Source organism: Mizuhopecten yessoensis, unplaced genomic scaffold (assembly GCF_002113885.1).
Source record: "Mizuhopecten yessoensis strain PY_sf001 unplaced genomic scaffold, ASM211388v2 scaffold10797, whole genome shotgun sequence".
Lineage (NCBI taxonomy): Eukaryota > Metazoa > Mollusca > Bivalvia > Pectinida > Pectinidae > Mizuhopecten > Mizuhopecten yessoensis.
In genome coordinates, this window is record NW_018408726.1 from 2,465,215 (window position 1) to 2,486,415 (window position 21,201).

Genomic DNA, 21,201 nt, shown 5'->3' on the forward strand with positions numbered 1-21,201 from the left:
ACGGTATGAACAGTTCTTCCATTCATCGTGTATGACTAACATTATGTACACTGCAGAACAGTTCCTCATCAATCGTGTAGGACTTACATTATGTTCACTGTATGAACAGTTCCTCATTAATCGTGTATGACTAACATTATGTACACTGTTTGTACAATTCTTCATTAATCGTATATGACTAACATAATGTACACTGTATGAACAGTTCTTCCACTCATCGTGTATGACTCACATTATGTTCACTGTATGTACAATTCTTCATGCATTCATCGTGTATGACTTACGTTATGTACACTGTATGTACAATTCTTCATGTATTTATCGTGTATGACTTACGTTATGTACACTGTATGCACAATTCTTCATGCATTCATCGTGTATGACTTACGTTATGTACACTGTATGCACAATTCCTCATGCATTCATCGTGTATGACTTACGTTATGTACACTGTTTGTACAATCCTTCATTCATCGTGTATGACTTACGTTATGTACACTGAATGTACAATTCCTCATTAATCGTATATGACTAACATAATGTACACTGTATGAACAGTTCCCTCCACTCATCGTGTATGGCTTACGTTATGTACACTGTATGTACAATTCTTAATGCATTCATCGTGTTTGACTTACGTTATGCACACTGAATGTACAATTCCTCATTAATCGTATATGACTAACATAATGTACAGTGTATGAACAGTTCCCTCCACTCATCGTGTATGGCTTACGTTATGTACACTGTATGTACAATTCTTCATGCATTCATCTGGTATGACTTACGTTATGTACACTGTATGTACAATCCTTCATTTATCGTGTATGACTTACATTATGTACACTGTATGTACAATCCTTCATTTATCGTGTATGACTTACATTATGTACACTGTATGTACAATCCTTCATTTATCGTGTATGACTTACATTATGTACACTGTATGTACAATCCTTCATTTATCGTGTATGACTTACATTATGTACACTGTATGTACAATCCTTCATTCATCGTGTATGACGTACGTTATGTATACTGTATGTACAATTCTTAATGCATTCATCGCGTTTGACTTACGTTATGCACACTGAATGTACAATTCCTCATTAATCGTATATGACTAACATAATGTACACTGTATGAACAGTTCTTCCACTCATCGTGTATGACTAACATTATGTTCACTGTATGTACAATTCTTCATGCATTCATCTGGTATGACTTACGTTATGTACACTGTATGTACAATTCTTCATGCATTCATCGTGTATGACTTGCGTTTAGCATAACGTAATTGGTGCACTCGGCGTGTAGGAGTTATATCATGCTTGACTAACGTTTTTTAATATATTTCCACTCAGACTTTATGACTTACGTTACGGATATATTATTATTCTACTAAGCGTCTATTGCTAACATGTACATGAAGATTGTGCGTATTAAACTAATCTCCCTTTTCTTTAATAGAAGGATGAGTAAATACCATGCTAACCATGTTGACCTGCAATTAGTCAATTAAAGCACGCTTGCGAAAACACATTACGCTGAAAATAGGCAGATTCAGACTTATTATACGGTTTGCAAAATATTTGATTTAATAATGTATTATTAGGCAGGTACGATATATCATTACGTGGTACGTAAGTATCAATGGACCTCCATATAATATACATGTGAATGGCACCAACAAAAGAAATGGTCGTGCGCAAAGTGTTCACCAATTAACTGTTAAGTTAAGGCGGTAAATGGTCATGTCCAGTTATAAAGGACGCTTCGACCAAAGCTTAATATGCCACGCATAAATAGCACAGCTAACGAAACCAATCGTAAACAAGTGCTTAGAATATGATGGCAATCAAGCTCAGAAAGTGCTGACGACATGCCATATATTATTTCTCCATGGAAACGATGGACGGATACATTTTTATATTTTTGATTCATGCTTTTTAGTAGGTAACCCCAGTTACCCCCACAGAATTGGCGGACTATATAAACGGCGTGAGAGGAAAGACGTGGATACTGTTAGCTGTGTCATCGTGTGGCCTGTACGCTTCTCTCGCCTACTCATACATACATATCTGTTCCTTATAGAACAGGACTCTTCACTTCGTGGACAAGCACTGACCACTATTAACAGTAAAGGTAAGTGATCGTTTTCTTACCATATATGTTTTATCTGGATTTAACAAGCAATAATTTGTATAGCGCTATCCTTTTCGAGCTGTTTTTGTCCGATGCTTTATATTTAAACAGCAAAATTCTTTTTACGATTTTTTCAGGACTACGCTGTACTCTTATAGGTTCTTACTTTAATGTTACATGGACAGGGTAATGGTGTTTTTTACTTTCAAAAGAATTAATGCCCATAGATACTGGTCAACGATCTCAAAATATTTTTTAACGCTTTATTTCGAGATATTTCAGAGCTTGATTCATTTTAAGATTGGATGTCTATTAGATACACTACAAAACGAAAACAGCCGGCAGTTTGTCAGCGAAACTGTTCGGGTAATATTTTTGAGATGGTACATAACAGTGCTGATATTAACTTTAAAACGTCCTTCCTGTTTGTGAAGATTCCCGATGTAGATAGATACAAACAGGTTTGCGCCGTTTCCTAGAAATACTTCAATACAGAAACCCATCTTTATTAGGGATAAATAATATACTTAACATAACCAATTTTTTATTAGGGATAACCCATCTTCATTAAGGTTATCTCATCTTTATAAGGGATAACCAATCTTTGTTAGGGATAGCTCATCTTTATAAGGGATAGGCAATCTTTTTTAGGGATACCCCATCTTTATTAGGGATAACCCATCTTCATTATGGATAACTCAAAGACATAACCCATCTTCATTAGGGATAGCTAAAAGACATACCAATCTTTATTAGGGATACCTAAAAGACATACCAATCTTTATTAGGGATACCTAAAAGATATACCAATCTTTATTAGGGATAACTAAAAGACATACCAATCTTTATTAGGGATAACTCAAAGATATAACCCATCTTTTTTTGGGATAATTTTAAGACATAACCCATCTTTATTAGGGATAGCTCATATACATAGCCAATCTTATTTAGGGACAACCCCTCTTTATTTTGGATAACACGTCTTTATTAGGGAAAACTCATCTTTATGATGGTTAACTCATCATTATTAGGCTAAATTCATCTTTATTTGGGATAGCTCAAAGACATAGTGAATTTTATTTAGGGATTACCAATCTTAATTAAGGATAACCAACCTTAATTAGAGATAGCACATCTTTACTAGAGAAAACCCATCTTAATTAGAAAAAACCCATTTTAATTGATGATAACCAATCTTTGTTACATTATGTAAGGAAAACCAATCTACATTAGGGATAACCCATCGTTATTAGGGATAACTCAACCTTATTAGGGATAACCCATCGTTATAAGGGATAACTTATCGTTATTACGGATAATTCATCTTTTTCAGCTGAACCTAGTTTCTTAGGTGGGTGCCATTTGGAAACATTAGGCAATTTAGTATGAAGCTGACGACGTTATCTTCTGACGTTATGCTTCTCCAAACGAGCCTTCCTGTTGTATGTCGAGCAATTAAGAAAAAATAATATAATCAATTTAAATGCAAATTCAATACATGAGTCAACTGTTGATAAGCCCGAAATATATTTGTAAATAGTATATATGTTAATTCATTACAAAGCTGAAATTAACTAATCGAATGTGTTACTGTACTGTCAACCCATTTTATCTTCTAACATCTCAAACACATCCATGAAGCACACAATTTTACGACTTGTAATATGTCATTAGTGAAAATAAAACACCTACAAAAACTTAATGGAGAAAATATGTACGAAGGTTTATGTCTTCAAATGAACATATGACTTTTAGAATTGACCAATCGGATCGGCATCTTATATTCACTGCATTCAAAGGCGTTTAAATGCTGATGTGATGAATCGACGGTAGAATGAATGGTTGCAGTCGCGATTGTAAAAAATATAGGTATTTTGCAATACTCTTCAATTGGATATGATATTCCAAGGGAAATCATTAAATGTTTTCAATATATATCATGGTGTAAATCGTCCTGCTACAGTGCCTATGTTTTTTCGGTATGAAAGTCCCTTAGCAAAGCAGCCGAGCTAAAAAAGAGCTGTATGTGTTTTAGTAGTTCGTTATAAAGACTTTAGTGCTATTTTACCCCAGTGATGTCGTAGTCTAATTAGTGACAAGGTAATAAACAGTGACCTAATTAGGTACGTACCTTTACCACGAGGGCAAGTATGTTGGGACGTGTGGTTCGCAGTATATAGTACTGGTATTAAACTGCACTATAAACTGTATTTAATTTACATACATTATTAAACAAGCTATATCAACTTAATTAGTGAATTTTGTTGGCCTGGAAGTGAGTGCGTAGGTGGTTTTAATATGGGAGGAAACTGGATGTTCCATAGAAAATCCGCGTGGTCGAGAAAGTGACCCCATTCCTTTCCCCGCCAGATCAGGGAATCGAAGGCCGGTCTCATTAGTGAAAGGCGGTGCGTTACCATCCCCCATTGGTATTAACACGAAGAAATATTTAATAACACGCAATGATATTTCAATTTGATAATTTTTTGCTTTACAAAGGAACAGTACAATTTGAAAACGAAAAGGACACCATAATGCAAACCCACATACGTCATCTTCCTAGGTGGCATATACATGTAGATATTTGATATAACAGTTACAGTTTATTAAGTTTATTAACGATAAAGAAACGGCTTTCCGTCAATAATTTTACATGATAAACAGGTGTCACATTTGGCTTTGAAACATGTATAGACAATCCGGCATAAAAAGAATCACCAGAAACTGTATAAGATATATAATGAATTGTTACCAAGGGGATAACTGTGTTGAAATGACTGACGGTAGACCAGACTGCCTCATACAGTGTGGAAATCTATCTGTATTTGCCATACCAAATAATCATCTACGGATGGTAATATTCAGGTCATTAATTTTTTTCACATTTGACAATTAAAACAAAAATAAGTAAGAGGCTGAATAGATGCAATGTTCGTTCTGATATCAAACACATTTTCGCATTTATTAGTATTTGTCAGAGGACAAACTCGCCTTGGATCCTATTCGAGTTTTATGAAGACATGTGCGTCGCTATTCAGACTAGATCACGCAGCACACAAGGTTTCCCTCCGCAATATGAGTTAATTATCTTCAAGCAGTTCATTTATTTGATATTTAGCTATACCGATGGCAAAATAAATTCCAGTTTATCAGTACTAAAGGAAAGACTGGCCTGTCACCTCTACTTTTATAAAGGATTAGTGGTCATAAGGGAGAACGATTGATAAAGTCCCAGATACATTTTATCTTTAAGTAAAAGAATGAGGTCACACATCATCTTCGTTCCCATGCGGTCTTAACTAATCTTCGTGTGTATAATGAGTGTAAAGAGACAACTCTATCAAAAGCCAAACATAGAAGCAGCTTTTGAACCATTTCTTAGAATCCGAAACTATAAGCGAATAAGGTTAACAAACCATTACTACTCGGATTTTGTTTAAAACATTTATTCGGTCCAACGTATTGATTTTTGAATCTTAATTGATTTGTAGTGTTAAATATAGATATGCATACAATACTCTTATTGTATTTATGTGAGGAGCCTAACACTACTTTATACTGGTCGTATTGAGGTACCACCTCAAACCTTCACCCATTAGAAGTGCCGAGCCGCTTCAGTAAACATGAAATTTAGAGTTGGTTTAAGACGACGTAAATATCTCTACAACGACAACGAGATCAGGGACATCGCGATGGACGTTTTAAGCAAATATTTGATCATCGACGAATATGTTATCTTTAGTTGTGCTCTTGCAGCAATTTTGGAAGTTGACAAGTGAAGCGTAAATATTGCCCAAGGCGTCAATGAAAGGGCTCTGTTTTAATCTTATTTTCATCATACACTTTCAATGACATTGAACTACATTCCGTTGTTTTTGTCATTTTCCCTGTTGTTTCTAACTGCTCTTTCAAACATGAGGCCTTTGCTTTCAATTAGTAAAACTGACGAAAATGCGTCTTTTGATCCTACTGCAGAGCATATGCTAACAAAATTTGTGGTAGTATTTCAACGCTCTGTTAAGTTATAACTATATTTGTTTTGTTTCAATACCTGCGTCTAGCGTTGCATAGAGTTTGGGAGTGACATTTAAAACAAGCGATGCTATTTAAATATCTAGACCGTTAAACAATTTTCTCGCCACCAAAACAAACAAATTGTCTTTTTTTATGGAAGTTACTTTCAAAATTGAAGAGTATTTTATTACCCAAGTGAAAAGTAACATTCTATTCCATTTTTTATATCAATTGATGGAGTTCAAAATGAGCTGAGTATCACAATTGCTTTTTAATGATGCTTTTATATCACAATAACAGGTTGATGATTATGAGTGTTCCACATAGAAATTGTGACACTCCAATACCCTAGACTACGACACAGCTGTTCCTTTCAAAAGACGAAACGAGCAAAAATTTTGGAAATCCCTGATCAGAAAAATAATAGTGTTATCGTACGTTGGTGCATAAACCTTTGTCAAATAAGCTGTTCGCTTTTAATAAAAGTCGTCCCAAAGGAGACACCGCGCGGGACCAATCATCCCTCTGTCAACTTAAATCTACAGTAATTGTTTGCTACAAAACGTTCACTAGAAGACACCACACTAACAATTACCTGCGTGTTTTTTTTTTAATATCGACAATAACTTGATAGGAACGACAGGAATAATGTTACGGGCGTGGGAAAACGAATTAATCTCGAACAAAAGTTTCCTATTAGTCTTTATGCTATGTCTTTTTATTAGACGCGTTAATCATTGATGTCTAAGCTTAGTTTATATTGTTGAAAAAGAAATCGCATTGGACAGACAGTTTTCTTAGTGAGTAGATTACGAGGTCTTATACAGTTACGCCCCCTGTATACACCGAACATGCTCACGTTCTGTTAGGTTTTTTTAAATGCTATAACTTACCACAATTACCAATGTCATCTAAAATATTTTTTAAATTGACTGTTTTTCGTCTAGCTAATTTAAATATTGATTGTGTGACGTACTCGATTCGCGTAGTTCACTAACTTACTCCACATACAGAAATGATGTACGTTTAAATGGTTGTCATTTTCAAACAAATTTTCTACATTTATAACTTGGACCGAATGTTCTGCAGTTCAGTTGCATATGATTTAAGACATTGATAAGTTTGTAAAGTAAAATATGAAGTAGAAAGTTTATTTATTTTACAACAATTATGAAACAAGTTATTTAAACTGATATGAATCAATCTCGTTTGCCCGGATATTAGCGAGCGGGGGTCTTAGTGTGGGAGGAAACCGGAGTAGCCGTATAGAAGCCACGTGGTCGGGCAGGTGGCCCCATACCGTTTCACGTCCGATTGGGTAATCGAACCCCGGTCGGCTTGGTGAGAGGCAAGTGCGCTATCCACAGCACACCCGACCACCTCTGTAGCTTCTGATGCCTTTAGCTGACATGACTCTTTTAACAGTACCAATACTTGGCTTTTTCAATTTCGACTCTGTATTACTTTTAAACTATTTGTTGTCCTCTTGTCTTTTCTATAAGTCAACACTTATCCTGCTGATGGTTTGAAGAGATAATTTTTCTGTCGGATTTTATTTTTGTTTTGTCAAATGGACACACTGTGTTATAAAATAAGTCTGACCCTAAATATCCATAATTGTCTATGAGCCGTTCAATAAAAACACAAACAAACAAACAAACAACAGGTGTCGATTTATATTTACTGGTTCAATGTCATGCGAAGATTATGTTCAAATTCAAATACAACCTTTGTTTTGGTATAATATAAATATTGGCCAAGTTTCATCAGAATCCTTTCATATTTGATTGAGTAACTTTGCGGAAACCATTAACCAATCAGAGCCCAGTATGCCACGTAATTACGTACATTTGTCTTTGTTAACATTAAACAAGGTTCATATCAAATTGAGTTATTGTGCAAAAACTGGTAACAAGACAGAGCATATTACACGTACTCTAAGATATTATGCACGGGTTTTGCTCACTTTCAATCGAAACCTTAGTTTTTGCATGATTTACTTGCTTGCCCCTTTTTTGTAAAAATGAACGATATTTAAGAAGGTTATCTCGAAGAAGTGAAACGTGGACGTTAACCAAAAGGAGCGCGTTAAGCTAATTGATTATGCCCCGATTTTGCTTATTTTCGAACCAAGCCTTAGTTTCTGTATAATGCAGAAGAGGTTTATCCAGTTTCGTTAAAATCAAATGATGTTTAAACATCTAGAGGAACCCGAGCTGTAGACGGACAAACGGACGGACGCTCCCCATACCATAATACGATCCTTCAAAACTATTGACTGGCGTATACAAATCTTCGTTTTCGATTTAGAAACATAGCAATGACGTCAAAAGCATGCTAGTGATTAAGCCATCAAATAGAACTTTAATTTAATTTGTTTTGAATTGAGTACAGTAATGGGGACTTGCGTAAGTCACTTAACAAACCTTCATATATTATGTGCATTCTTCATTCAGTCTCCGGGCAAAATATGTTTCAGCTACAAAGAAAGTATAGAAAATTACAATGTTCGTGCAGCTCTGCACATTTTCGAATCCATTTAGTTAAAACGTAAGTTATGTACATTAAAATGACTATACTAAAATTCAATGCTCTAGTTTTATTGTAAGGATTCAATAAAAGTAATGTTTAAGTCCTGGTAAGAAAAGACGGTTTAGAACAACTTAGATTCAAGTTATCCGTTTCTTACAATTAGCGCCTCATGGTACGCCGGAGTATTAGAAAAGGTCTGCGCGAGACTAACGAAGCGGCTGTTCCCTCTGGGATCATTTGAGCATCATTCAGGGTCCACAAGTTGGAATATATGAATACGGTCACATTCCTAAGTATATACCGGCGTCGCATGCACAGCAATCTACAGGACAATAAAACCCGGCACTTACTTCAGACGAGTTGCACTCTGGTGACGTCAAACTGTCTTTTATAATACATAATCTAGCTGATCTCTCAATAAAGGCTGAGTGGACGTCGGCTTGACAAGGACAATGTAAAAAGATATGAATCAGACGTAGAGATGGTGAAGGGAATATCAAATATATCTGTAATTGACATTGTAGTCCCGATTTGTTCAACTTCCCCGTCCACGAATGTTTTTGAATTTAATACTATGTAATGATAAAGAGAATATAGTCTCGGTTCCATTAAACACATACAACTGCCACAGTCACTGTTGGTTAGAAATGAATCCGCATTTGAATAAATGATAAATTATACAAATTTCATGTACATACTATTTGGAAAGTTAAAAAATAGCGAGTTAAAAAATGTCTTAAAACTCTGAGTGTCACAGAAGACAAATATAATATCTAACTGAGCTTGACAAAGGGACCAGTCGGTCTGGAAACGTTGTGACACGTTTATTACGTACATTGTTTGTGTATACAGTAAATCTTTAATATAACATATTTTTAAACTGATGAATCTAATGGACACATGTTTTTCACAATATTTTGAATTAAGAAAAAAGAACAAACTAACAAACAAGCAAAACAACAACAACAATAGAAATCGGGACTTCATACGTAACTCGTTAATACTCATACGTAACTCGTTAATACTCATACGTAACTCGTTAATACTCATACGTAACTCGTTAATACTCATACGTAACTCGTTAATACTCATACGTAACTCGTTAATACTCATACGTAACTCGTTAATACTCATACGTAACTCGTTAATACTCATACGTAACTCGTTAATACTCATACGTAACTCGTTAATACTCATACGTAACTCGTTAATACTCATACGTAACTCGTTAATACTCATATTAACTTGTTTCCACAGAGCCGATTAAGATCGTTTTGGGATCTCTTCGCGTCATTTGACTCCGACAGTGCAGATTGAATGTTGATTAGGTGTTCGATTGATGAAGTTTAATCAAAATGTGAACTGTTTTTTACTGTGCCACGTCTGATTTTACGAACTGGCCGCGGAATTAGATACTACATGAATATATACAACCACATATTAATAAGTGATACAGTGGATTATTTTCTAAAAACGAAATCAATTTCAAAGCGCAATCATGAAAACTGTTCAGAATATCAAAGCATTAAAATTTCCTTCAGGATCCCCGTACCACTGTCAAAATATGTAATTACTTGTTTGAATCTTTTTCTTCTGATGGGACGTAAGCCTTGTGGCCTTTATGAAAGGAAAACCACAATTTGCAGAATTTTTACGAAAACATGCTAAAATAAAACAGCAGTGTAAAAATCGCAAAGAGATTGAATCAGGATTTGAACCGTAGACCTCCGGTCATCATCAGTCGCTCTACCTGTTCAACGGTTATACCCTGGTGCAGCCGCTCTACCTGTTCAACGGTTATACCCTGGTCCAGTCGCTATACCTGTTCAACGGTTATACTCTGGTCCAGTCGTTCTATCTGTTCAACGGTTATACTCTGGTCCAGTCGTTCTACCTGTTCAACGGTTACACTCTCGTCCAGTCGTTCTACCTGTTCAACGGTTATACTCTGGTCCAGTCGCGTAACATGTTCAACGGTTACACCCTGGTCCAGTCGCGCTACCTGTTCAACGGTTATACTTTGGTCAAGTCGTTCTACCTGTTCAACGGTTATACACTGGTCCAGTCGCGTTACATGTTCAACGGTTACACTCTGGTCCAGTCGCGTAACCTGTTCAACGGTTATACCCTGGTCCAGTCGCGCTACCTGTTCAACGGTTATACCCTGGTCCAGTCGCGCTACCGTTACATCCGAAACGATATCAAGAGGAAGTTACTCTAGATTTATGTAAATGCGAAAAACGGCAGTGGAACTCTCTATTGTTATATACTTAGCTATATTCGTGAAGTGCGTTACGTACCTATTTTTAAATAAGGGAGACTTGGTTTGTTTGTGTTTTACGTCCATTTAACAGCCATGGTAATTTAAGGACGTGCCAGGTTTTGGTGGTGGAGGAAAGCCGGAGGCCAGATAGGCCTTAAACCCGCGACCCAGTGGTGGAGGGCTAGTGGTATCAGAATTTCAGACTTGGCCACGGCGCCCCCCGAAAGAATTAGGAAGAATATAATTATCGAGATTCAAACGGATAAAGCAAGCAAAAGGTGTATGCATTTTAATAATGTGAATAGTTACACTTTATCGAAACTATGTATACTTTTTTTTTTGACTTGTCTTTTCAGTACATTTAGTGCAAACCTGAGCGATACAATGATATGATGTGCGTTATAAATAAATTATGTTATAGGGAAAAACGGCCTTATATATAAATCATCACTTACTATTTTTATCAAAAAAATATCTTCCACTCGATCAATATAATTGGAAGACAGAATCATTATTACAAAATCGCTGATGAATAGTTCAACTTGTCTGATTGACCTTTGGCCTGGAGGTTAAAAAGCATAACGTCCTTCCTACTTTTAATCCTACAAGAGTAATATGACAAGCTCCAATACTTATACTTGATCCCATTTTGGCGGAAATATTGCAACCGCGAAACAAGCAACTGTAATCTTAGATGTATCATCGTTTAAGACCTACTACGCATTGTCGAAAAAGAAAGCATTATCTTTTCTGTTATTTTAGCATATGAGTTAGTTATTTAAGGATTGAGTCATGTTCTGTAGAGGCTAATTTGGTATAAAACGTCAATTGGGCTTGAGTCAAATTTAACGTCATCACTCAATGTGTGACGTCATCATGGTAAGATAAACAACTGTTTTGTATTGATAACAAAGTTAAAAAACGAAAATTCAATCTGAAACTGTTGAAAAAACAAACTAAAATCTATAAATAGGATTTTTTCCCGCATTACTTTGCTGACGTTTTCCGACGAACTGGAAAATTTATGGAAATTTAACCTTCATATTCTGTGATAGGTACAGCATATTGAGTCCAAGTTCAATTGAAATGTTCATATGAATCTGTGTTAAGTTTCTTTAAACCTGTCTTGCTAAAATATAATCTGAGGCCAGGGGGTATATATGATCAATAAATAAAAGAGAAATTGTCAAGTAACATTTAATTAACAAAGAGGAAGCTCTTCAAGAATTGCCGTTCATAATTGATCAAATAACGTAATTTTGACAATAGAAGTCTCGAAATTCACATTTTGTTAACTAGATTGATATATATATAATAAATTAAAAAAAAATGACACTCCCAAAATACTCAGAATATATCATTTACCTCCAGCGCTACCTTAATTAAACTGGATTCCATATAATTGAGTAGGGTATGTGGGGCTTCATAATATATCACAGATAAAGGAACATTTTGAATATTTTTGTTTGCTGCTACGATCGATGTGTTTTATCACCATAGTAACCGTTTTTACTGGTTGAACTCTAATTTATTACTAATATACTGTCATTAATGCTCAAAGTTTTGTTTTCAGAACAAAATTTGAGGATAAAAGCTAAATTCAAAGATAGGTTTTGCGGTTACTTGAAATGGCGCAAAAGAAAAAGAAACTTCCACGATTGCAGTTTGTCTTGTCCCATTTGTTTTTATCAAAATGGTGTTATTGTAGTGTCCCAATAGACTAGTAACCCTCTTAAAGGCTACACAAACGCTTCTGATACCGAGTTAACACTATTAATGACTTAAATGGTGTAACACAACTTCTCCCCTGTTACAGTAGTTTAGACCAATTTGCATTTTCACCTTTTTGACTCCTACAATGTAGCAACAACGACGAGTCCTGTAAGTACAGAACAGCTTTCCGGTTCAATTTAGTTAGTTTTCTGGCATACCAAATTTTATAGGTGCGGTCACACGTGTGTGTCCTACGTTAATCTTTATAAACAGTTGATATAATTAGTACACACAATTACGGAATACAAAGTACAACTTGCTACTAACTACAGAAACTGTATTGTAACAAATGCCAGTGGCGTAGCAAATCATTTTTCGGAGTGTATGCGCTAGCGCCGGAGAAGGGGAAGACCGCCCCCCCCCCCCATTTATCACAGGCCCTAGAAGCTATTCCGTCTTTGCGTATTGCAGAGTTATCTTCTCTTGACAGCAGGTATTGATTGTTACGTCATTTGTTTGTGAGAGTAACGTCATCAATTTTTGAGAAAACGACGTAATTTTCTCACACAAACCAATGACGTAACAATCAATACCTGCTCTCAAGAGAAGATAACTCTGCAATACGCAAAGACGGAATATCTCATATATCAACAAGTGAAACCCGTTTTATATGAATAATATTAACTATTTACTTCAATAAGCAGTTTTTGATTTACATATTCAATGGTTGTAGACATAACAGCATTATTTTATCAGACTAAAATTTTCAAGAAGATTTGTTTTAATTCTTTCCTTTTTATGATTGATACGGACGGTCCATATTAATCATAAAATAGAAATTAATAGAAATATATGATTAATAAAATCTTAAAATATTAGTGTATGCTTGAGCATACAAGCATACATGTATGCTACACCACTGAATGCACCGCTCTAATGAATACCACAGTTCTTATGTTGAGTACATCGCATTGTTCAGTACATACACTCTTGATACTTGATGACCCTCTCTTACACTTATATAAACGCTGCTGATACCCTGTAACCATGTTAGTCACTAATACAAATATGTTTGATACCCTATAACCCTGGTACTCACTAATACAGGTATAAACACTTCTTATACCCTGTAACCCCTGTTACACACTAATATAAACACTTCTGATACACTGTTACCCTGCTTTTATATTATATAAACACACCTGATACCCAGTAACCCTGTTTCTTTCTAACATAAACACTTGTGATGCACAGTGACTATGTTTCTCTCTAACATAAACATTTATGATAGCCAGTACCCCAGTAACACGGTAACCCTCCTACTCAAGTATATGGACACTTCTGATTCCCAGTAACCTAGTTACCCTGTTACTCAATACTATAAATATTTCTGATACCCAGTACCCCACTAACCCTGTTACTCTATAATATAAACATTCCTGATACCCAGTAACCCTGTTACTCTATAAACATTCCTGATACCCAGTACCACACTAACCCTGTTACTCTATAATATAAACATTCCTGATACCCAGTAACCCTGTTACTCTATACTATACACTGCTGACAGCCAGAAACCCAGTAACCATGTTTCCCACTAAAATAAACACTTGTAAAACCCTGCAACCCTGTTACTGGCTACATATGCTGTTTTAATACCTAGTACACCTAATCTATATACATCTCTGAAAATAGGGAAATGTCGGGAAAGAATAGTCATCGAAAAAACATCAGCTAGACTGGTTATAGAAAAACGTCCTAAACTTTCAACAATTTTAACGAAGAATACTTAGGCGACCACGCATATATGAAAATAGCAGAGTAAGTGACATACTATCACTGTTCATATACAATGTATATAGATTTTCTGCCTTTAGTTACATTGCTATCTCTGCATGTAGTGTAGCAGAGATGTTAACATTGTTAGTAGTACAGAGGACCTGTATAACGATTTCAGGTTTTAGAGAAAGTGTAGCTTGACCGGCTTATTGTTGCATTTGTCAGCGTCAATATGTTCTGTTAATTTAGCGTTCGATAACGTTGTGGAATTCTCTGCAAAATTTGATAATTTAAAAGCTTTTATCGAAACCTTAATAACTGCGTTTTTTCCGTTTTGTAATTTTTTAATAGGTTAATGTGTTTAAAAAGCTATTTGTGTGCTTTTAGTTGTCGTTTTAAATGTACCGTCAATTTCTTGCTATACTGTTTGCCGGTTTGAAACGTCTGTGTGAGTTTTAGGGATAATAAAAGGGCTAAATCTTTTGACCAACATTTGGCATTATGAACGTTGTATGAGCTCGATTTTTGACGTTCTCGGTCTCTCTTCTTGTGTATAGGGTCATATTATTTTCCATTGACTTGAATTAGCGACATATTTGAATATTTTTACTTACATCCTTATGTTGTTGAGGCTGAACTGCAATGGCAGATGAAACTGACTCTTCCGGTTGAAAGAAATCTGCACTCAGTGCTAAACACATAACATTACTGAAACCAAACTATTCCCACTTTATTTTTTAATTAAATTTGCCTGAAGGGTATGAAATGAAATTAAAGTTGATTGTGAATTGAAGAGATGACATTGTAGGCCATCATTTGATATAACATATTCTCGAACAAATTTCTGCATTAGTTCGGTCGATCCATAATAGTGTGGCCTCTAACCTGAATCATTGATAGTCCTTAAATAGCATCCCTGAAAAAGTTCTCTATTATAAACAAAGTCTGACGTTTTATTTATTTCTCGATGCGACCAGGAAATGAGAACAAAATTGAAAAACATTTTCAAATATGATTAATTTTAGCTCACCTGGCCCGAAGATTAATACCAGGTGAGCGATTCAGGCCCATTGTGCCTCTTGTATTTTCAATATAGTAGTGAATGACAGTCCGGAGTCTAATTGATTTGTCCTAAAATTTGTAGAAACCGTTCTTGGATAAAAGCCGGATTTTATGCAAGTGGAATAAACATTTTGTTTGCCTTTCTGGTATTAATATAGAATGTATTCGAAACACTTTGGAAAGGTAACATCAAGTATTGACATCACTAAATGCAAAAAGTGTTTTAAAGCTGACGCACGTGATCATGATATTAACCTTTCAAATTCAGAAAAATAACATGTTTTTGATATTCAGGGAACCGAAGACAAAATTTACTCCAAGCTAACAGGATATCACAAATCCATTTTTATCAAGTTTTACACTTCAGATAGCAAACTGTAAATACTGTCAACAAACAAGGTTAACACGCCAGGCTTATTACCCCCTCCAAGATACGAGAAAGCAACATGGACAGTAGGGACAGTAGGAATCACGAAGAAATAAACATCATGAGATCCAGAAAACCATCGAATAGATAAACAAAAGATAAACAACACTTTTATCCAGTAAATGGACGAAATGGCCATATGGTGTCGTAAATGATAACTTGGTTTGCTATCTGCATCTACCAACAAATTGTTTAGACAATCTCGAGTGATTATTATATGTGTAGAATACAATACGTACTGCAACACACCCTTAATGCTTTATTTGCATTTGAAATGTCCTTCGCAATGTACAGGATAAGTGGTAAACCAATAACAAATTAGTAAGGTTTTAGTTAAAGTGTCCAATATACTGAAGGTTCCAGTTTAATATACTGAAACTATCCGCTGTAGAATGTTTTATCTTATTGACATTACTCTCACCGGTATTACAATATTCAAGTAGTTGATATTAATAATGGGTATCATAGCACACACAGGCAATAAGAGTTACCTGTATCAATTTACTCAAACTTTTAAATTAAATACATGTAGTTATCACGTAATGAATTGTGTTATCCAATGAATATACCCATGTCATATTTGTTTAACCAAAGTAATATGACCTATCAGCCCTGTGATTGGTTGTAAGTTTCAATTGTGACGTCACGCCTAGGACAAGTACATGACGTCACAGACCTTCGCATTGGAGTCAAAATGGCGGCTTTTTACATTTCAAGGTTGCAAAATTTATGAAACTCGTCACGAATTGTAAAATTGAAAAATTCTTAATACTGGTTTCATAAATCTCATATGAAATGGAAACTCATGTAAGATCCTTTATATATGATGAGTAATAAAAATCAACCGATTACGACATTTTTTACATTTAAGTCATACATGTACATTGTATATGGAAGTATAGTACAGTGGATCCATCAAAGTAATCTACTGAGAAAAATCGTAAGTAACATCTATCACTCAGGTATTAACATCCTCGACACTCCAGAGGTTACGCTCACTTTCGCTCACTACACCACTGGAATATGTCATAGCAAAATTGAAGGCACGCAACTAGCTTTTTGATTGGTCTCAAGTAAGAAATCGCCAGGCCATACCTGTCCTTCGAAGATTACAGAGCAGTAACACCCGACTTCAAAGCCAGTCAATTTTACAGTTACGCAACCGCGAGATTCTTTTAATGTTAATCAAAGAATCAAACCAATCATCTCATCTCATTTACATATTGGCGCACATAGAGCCTTCGATTTTGCTAAGATATATTCCATTGGTTCAAAGGGCGAATGTGAGCGTATCATCACTGGGGTAACAATGATAACGTACTATAAATGTATGAAGTACTCACGAGCGCTTTGCTTTAAATGGCGACTTACTAAAAACAAATGGCCGCAAAAATGTTGACTATGTCTTCAATTAAGGATAGACCTGCATTTTGACGGTGTGCATAATTGTATACGGTAGTATGAACGCAGTTGGCAACGAACATATCCAGTGGATAGTTCAATGAACATATTCGATGGTGTATCTGAAGACGGGAGAGTTGTAAATTTATTGATTTGAAATTTCTTATTAACTTTTATGAATTGGAACTTTTACAAGTTCAAATGTCGAACAACGATGACGTCTAAACGAACTATTTTACTTTTGTTTTAAATGATTTTTTGATATAAATGACCTTAATTTCATGTTCAGACAGGACAGCGATGTATTATCATTAAGTGACAAGACGTGTATTGGCCACGTCGATCCTATATACTACCATGAACACAAAATACAAGGACACTTTAGACTCTTCTTTATCAGGCACTATCCCCGACCTTTGTTGACAATATGAACAACATGGACGGCTTACTACTAAGCTGTTAGTGACGATTTATTTTTCCGATCGTGTTTTCCTTTCTTGAAAAGAACATCCCTACATCCCGCATCTACGCTATTTACTTATCATTGTTGACGGACAAACTTACGTCACATGGCTTACATCAATGTAGGTTCATGAAGACTATGGACAATATGTATGGCAATCATCACGATCTCATTCGAAAATTAGGAATTCCCTTGCTTGAATGAAGTTCGATGCTCTTTTACGATGCCAATTTGTGTGCATTGCGGATTTGTTGTCATAACCAGAGTTCTGGGTCTACGAACATGCCGTTACTCGGATTGGAGCCAGATTCACACGACGTGTGTCGTCGATAGAGCAGAGATTCTAACACTTTCGGAACACATGGTATTATTCTCCGTTTACTTGTCAAGGGTCTTCGTGTCAATATTTCAATTGTGTTTATTCTACCCTTGTTTCTTTAATGTTTTTACTTTAAATGATCTCTTTTTTCTAATCTTCCAATTTTGAATTTTGTTTTATTCTTGGTGTCTAAGTATAATGTAAAGAATGAGTTAAAAATATCATTTTGTAAAAATCCCTATTTAACTGAAATATGTTGTTGTTTAATTTATGCGAACGGTTGGTGTTAACACCTAGTGTAAAAAGTTCTAAAAGACAAGGTACCAAATTAAACATGCTTTAGCGGAAGAGTACACAAATCGTAAATATTTATCACAAATCGACGTTCACCGAGTAAATTATTTTGTTTCAAAATTCAATTTGCTTTTTCAAATTCCAATCTAAAATACAGAGTAATCTAATTTGTGTCACATCTAAAACTTTTGATAGTGTAATAATTCTCCGAGTGTATAAATCGTAAAACAAAAGTTAATAAATGCTTTCTTGATTAACAAAACGTACACTTTTTATGCCCACTAAATCAACAGCTAGTATTGATTGCAAATTACACAACACGAAAAGATATTATAATGAGTAGTCTCGTTATTCAAAACACAAAATGACGTAATTCTAAACGAAGTTTTAGTGATATCCATAACCTTATACAGAGAACATTGCGTCTTAGATGAGCAGAAAGCACACCAATGCGACTGCAACTATGGTATTGGTAATTGGCACATCACTCCAAAATTGATTACACTGCACCAAACAGTAGCTTTGTCCTACCAGGACTCGTCAGTGATGCTAAGGGCAAAAAATATGAAAATTCAAATTGGTCTTAACTAGTATTGAAACGAAACGGGAGGTACATAAAACCCCTAAATTATTTGAATTTAAAAGAATAAGGAGAAGCTTAATTTTAAATAATTAATAAGTAAAGTGTGTGCCTTCTGAGCTGTGTCAGTACGGAGAGGGGTGCGTGTGGCCAGCAAGGTTACGGCAAACTTTGGGGACTGAGATATCTACCAGAAGCATCTTACCACCTCGATTCACACGTGTTTTTGTCGTTGATATCGTTCCTTAATTTCATTTGATAAATCATGACGGATATCAGATGTTGTAAAGGAAACACGCCTGGTTTCCTGATTTTTGTGTATTGATTTTTGTATATTGATTTTGGTGCAGATCTATGTTATTTTGCCTTTTCTAGGTGTCCCTTCATTTTATTTAATCGCCTTTAGTTCTAATCTGTTCCTTGTATATTGACACTATTGCTTATATTGTTCATATTTCTTTTCTGAATAATAATAATAATAATTCGAGGTTCTTGTATGCCGCTTTATCACAACCTAGTTTGTAGGTCATCTCAAAGTGGTTCAAACATTATTTTCCGTGGTTATAGGGTCTTTGCAACCAGTCAATATATTTCTCGGCAACATGAATAGCATACAGCGGTGCTGCCATTTCGGCGCTCACAACTAGCATGCTACAATTCTGGCACTGCCCAACCACGTACTCTTTTACAGCTGAGTAGACTTGAACAAGCGGAGTAAATTATCTTGCTCAAGGGTACAACACAGTGCCGTGACGTGACTCGAACCTGCAACTAATTGTCCTACCACTAGACTACTGTGCCTACTGAGTACTGTATACAAATTAGTCATAAAGAAAAACGAGGCAAGAAAGTAACGATTTTTTTTCTTTACCGATGTAGAAGCCAAACAAAGTAAACGTTTTGAAATACAGCGAAAGGGGACCGATTGATCTAGAACTCCTTATGACGTCATCTTTACAACTTTAATTCGTAAACTCTGTTATCTCAAAATCTGAGTGTGCTTTCCCACGGTTCCCCCCATTTCGTAGTTTGTCAATTGTTGTTCTAGACCGATTGATTAGTTATTGCGCAATTCTTTCCTTCCGTTTCTCCCTTTAGATAGTAAAACTGTTTTTAATGCTACGATGGTTCTTTTTTTGTCATACATGGTAAAAAAAGTATCTATTATTTTCAACCATATGATTTATATTAAACCTGACACGGTTACAGTTATTGACATGAGAACCATATTCGAGTGTTCTAATTCACTTTTTATGTCTAATTTTGTCTCAGTAGGTTTGTGAAATTTGATTGATTTTGACTGGTAAACTATTCCAGCAGTCATCTGACTTGACGTTTAGTCAGTAATAGCTTTTTATCACCGATCTCTATCTTGTCATGACGTCTCTTTATAGAGCATAAATACAAAAGAAAAACAATAAGAATCTGTAAACGTTAAACCTAGTTAACCACACGTCACGACGAGTAACGTCTGCATTAACGCATTCACCCCTGAAACTTCATGAAAATAAATTAAATATGTAATTGACGTATCTATCAGCAGGGTGTGTGGTGTTAACCAACTGGTTTGAACCAGGTATGATGTGTAACGTGCCGGAGGTCACCTACCGACCTCGCTCGACGTTGCTGAACTAGTCCACGGATTATACCACATCAGTATTTCCCCTCATATTCCTTAGCTGTTACACTATCCCCAACCCCCTCCGGGAAGTCTCGTCCCTAGACTTGGCCTGGGGAATCCCGTAGGTCCTCTCTGTGTATCAATCCACCTTCCCTAACCACCGGAAACTGGCCTTACATGATCACAGAGTCACTACGCTGCCACCAAATGTAACATGCGGGCGGTCACCCATCCAACTACTGACCACGCTCGACGTTGCTGAACTAGAGAGCGGAAAGTTGAGCGTGGTCAGTAGTTGGTTGGGTGACCGCCCACACGTTACATATGTTACCATGCAATTATAAACAGATGTAGCCATAACAAATGCCTCAATAAAGACAATTTAGACATACTACAAAGATCAAACTCGTATTAATGATACACATTCAAATAAGTTATTAAGTTAATCAACACTTTCCTTATTCAAAACGTGACAGCAAGGGACTCGACTCGCTCGACATATCCACTCTCTATCTCGGAGTCAATTTTAGTATTTGTAAGAAATTCTGATATACGCCTATACTATAACAAGTATTCGGAGTCAGGGGT

At 35.7% G+C, this 21,201-nt stretch overlaps 1 protein-coding gene across 1 annotated transcript in view; it reads left to right on the plus strand.

Moving 5' to 3' along the window:
* Positions 1-2,041: 2,041 nt before the first annotated feature.
* LOC110462443 overlaps positions 2,042-21,201 on the plus strand; it is a 48,275-nt gene continuing 29,115 nt past the window's right edge. Inside the window, exon 1 of the mRNA XM_021516398.1 lies at positions 2,042-2,145. The gene's annotated coding sequence lies outside the window, so the exon portion shown is untranslated. The remainder of the gene's footprint in view (positions 2,146-21,201) is intronic.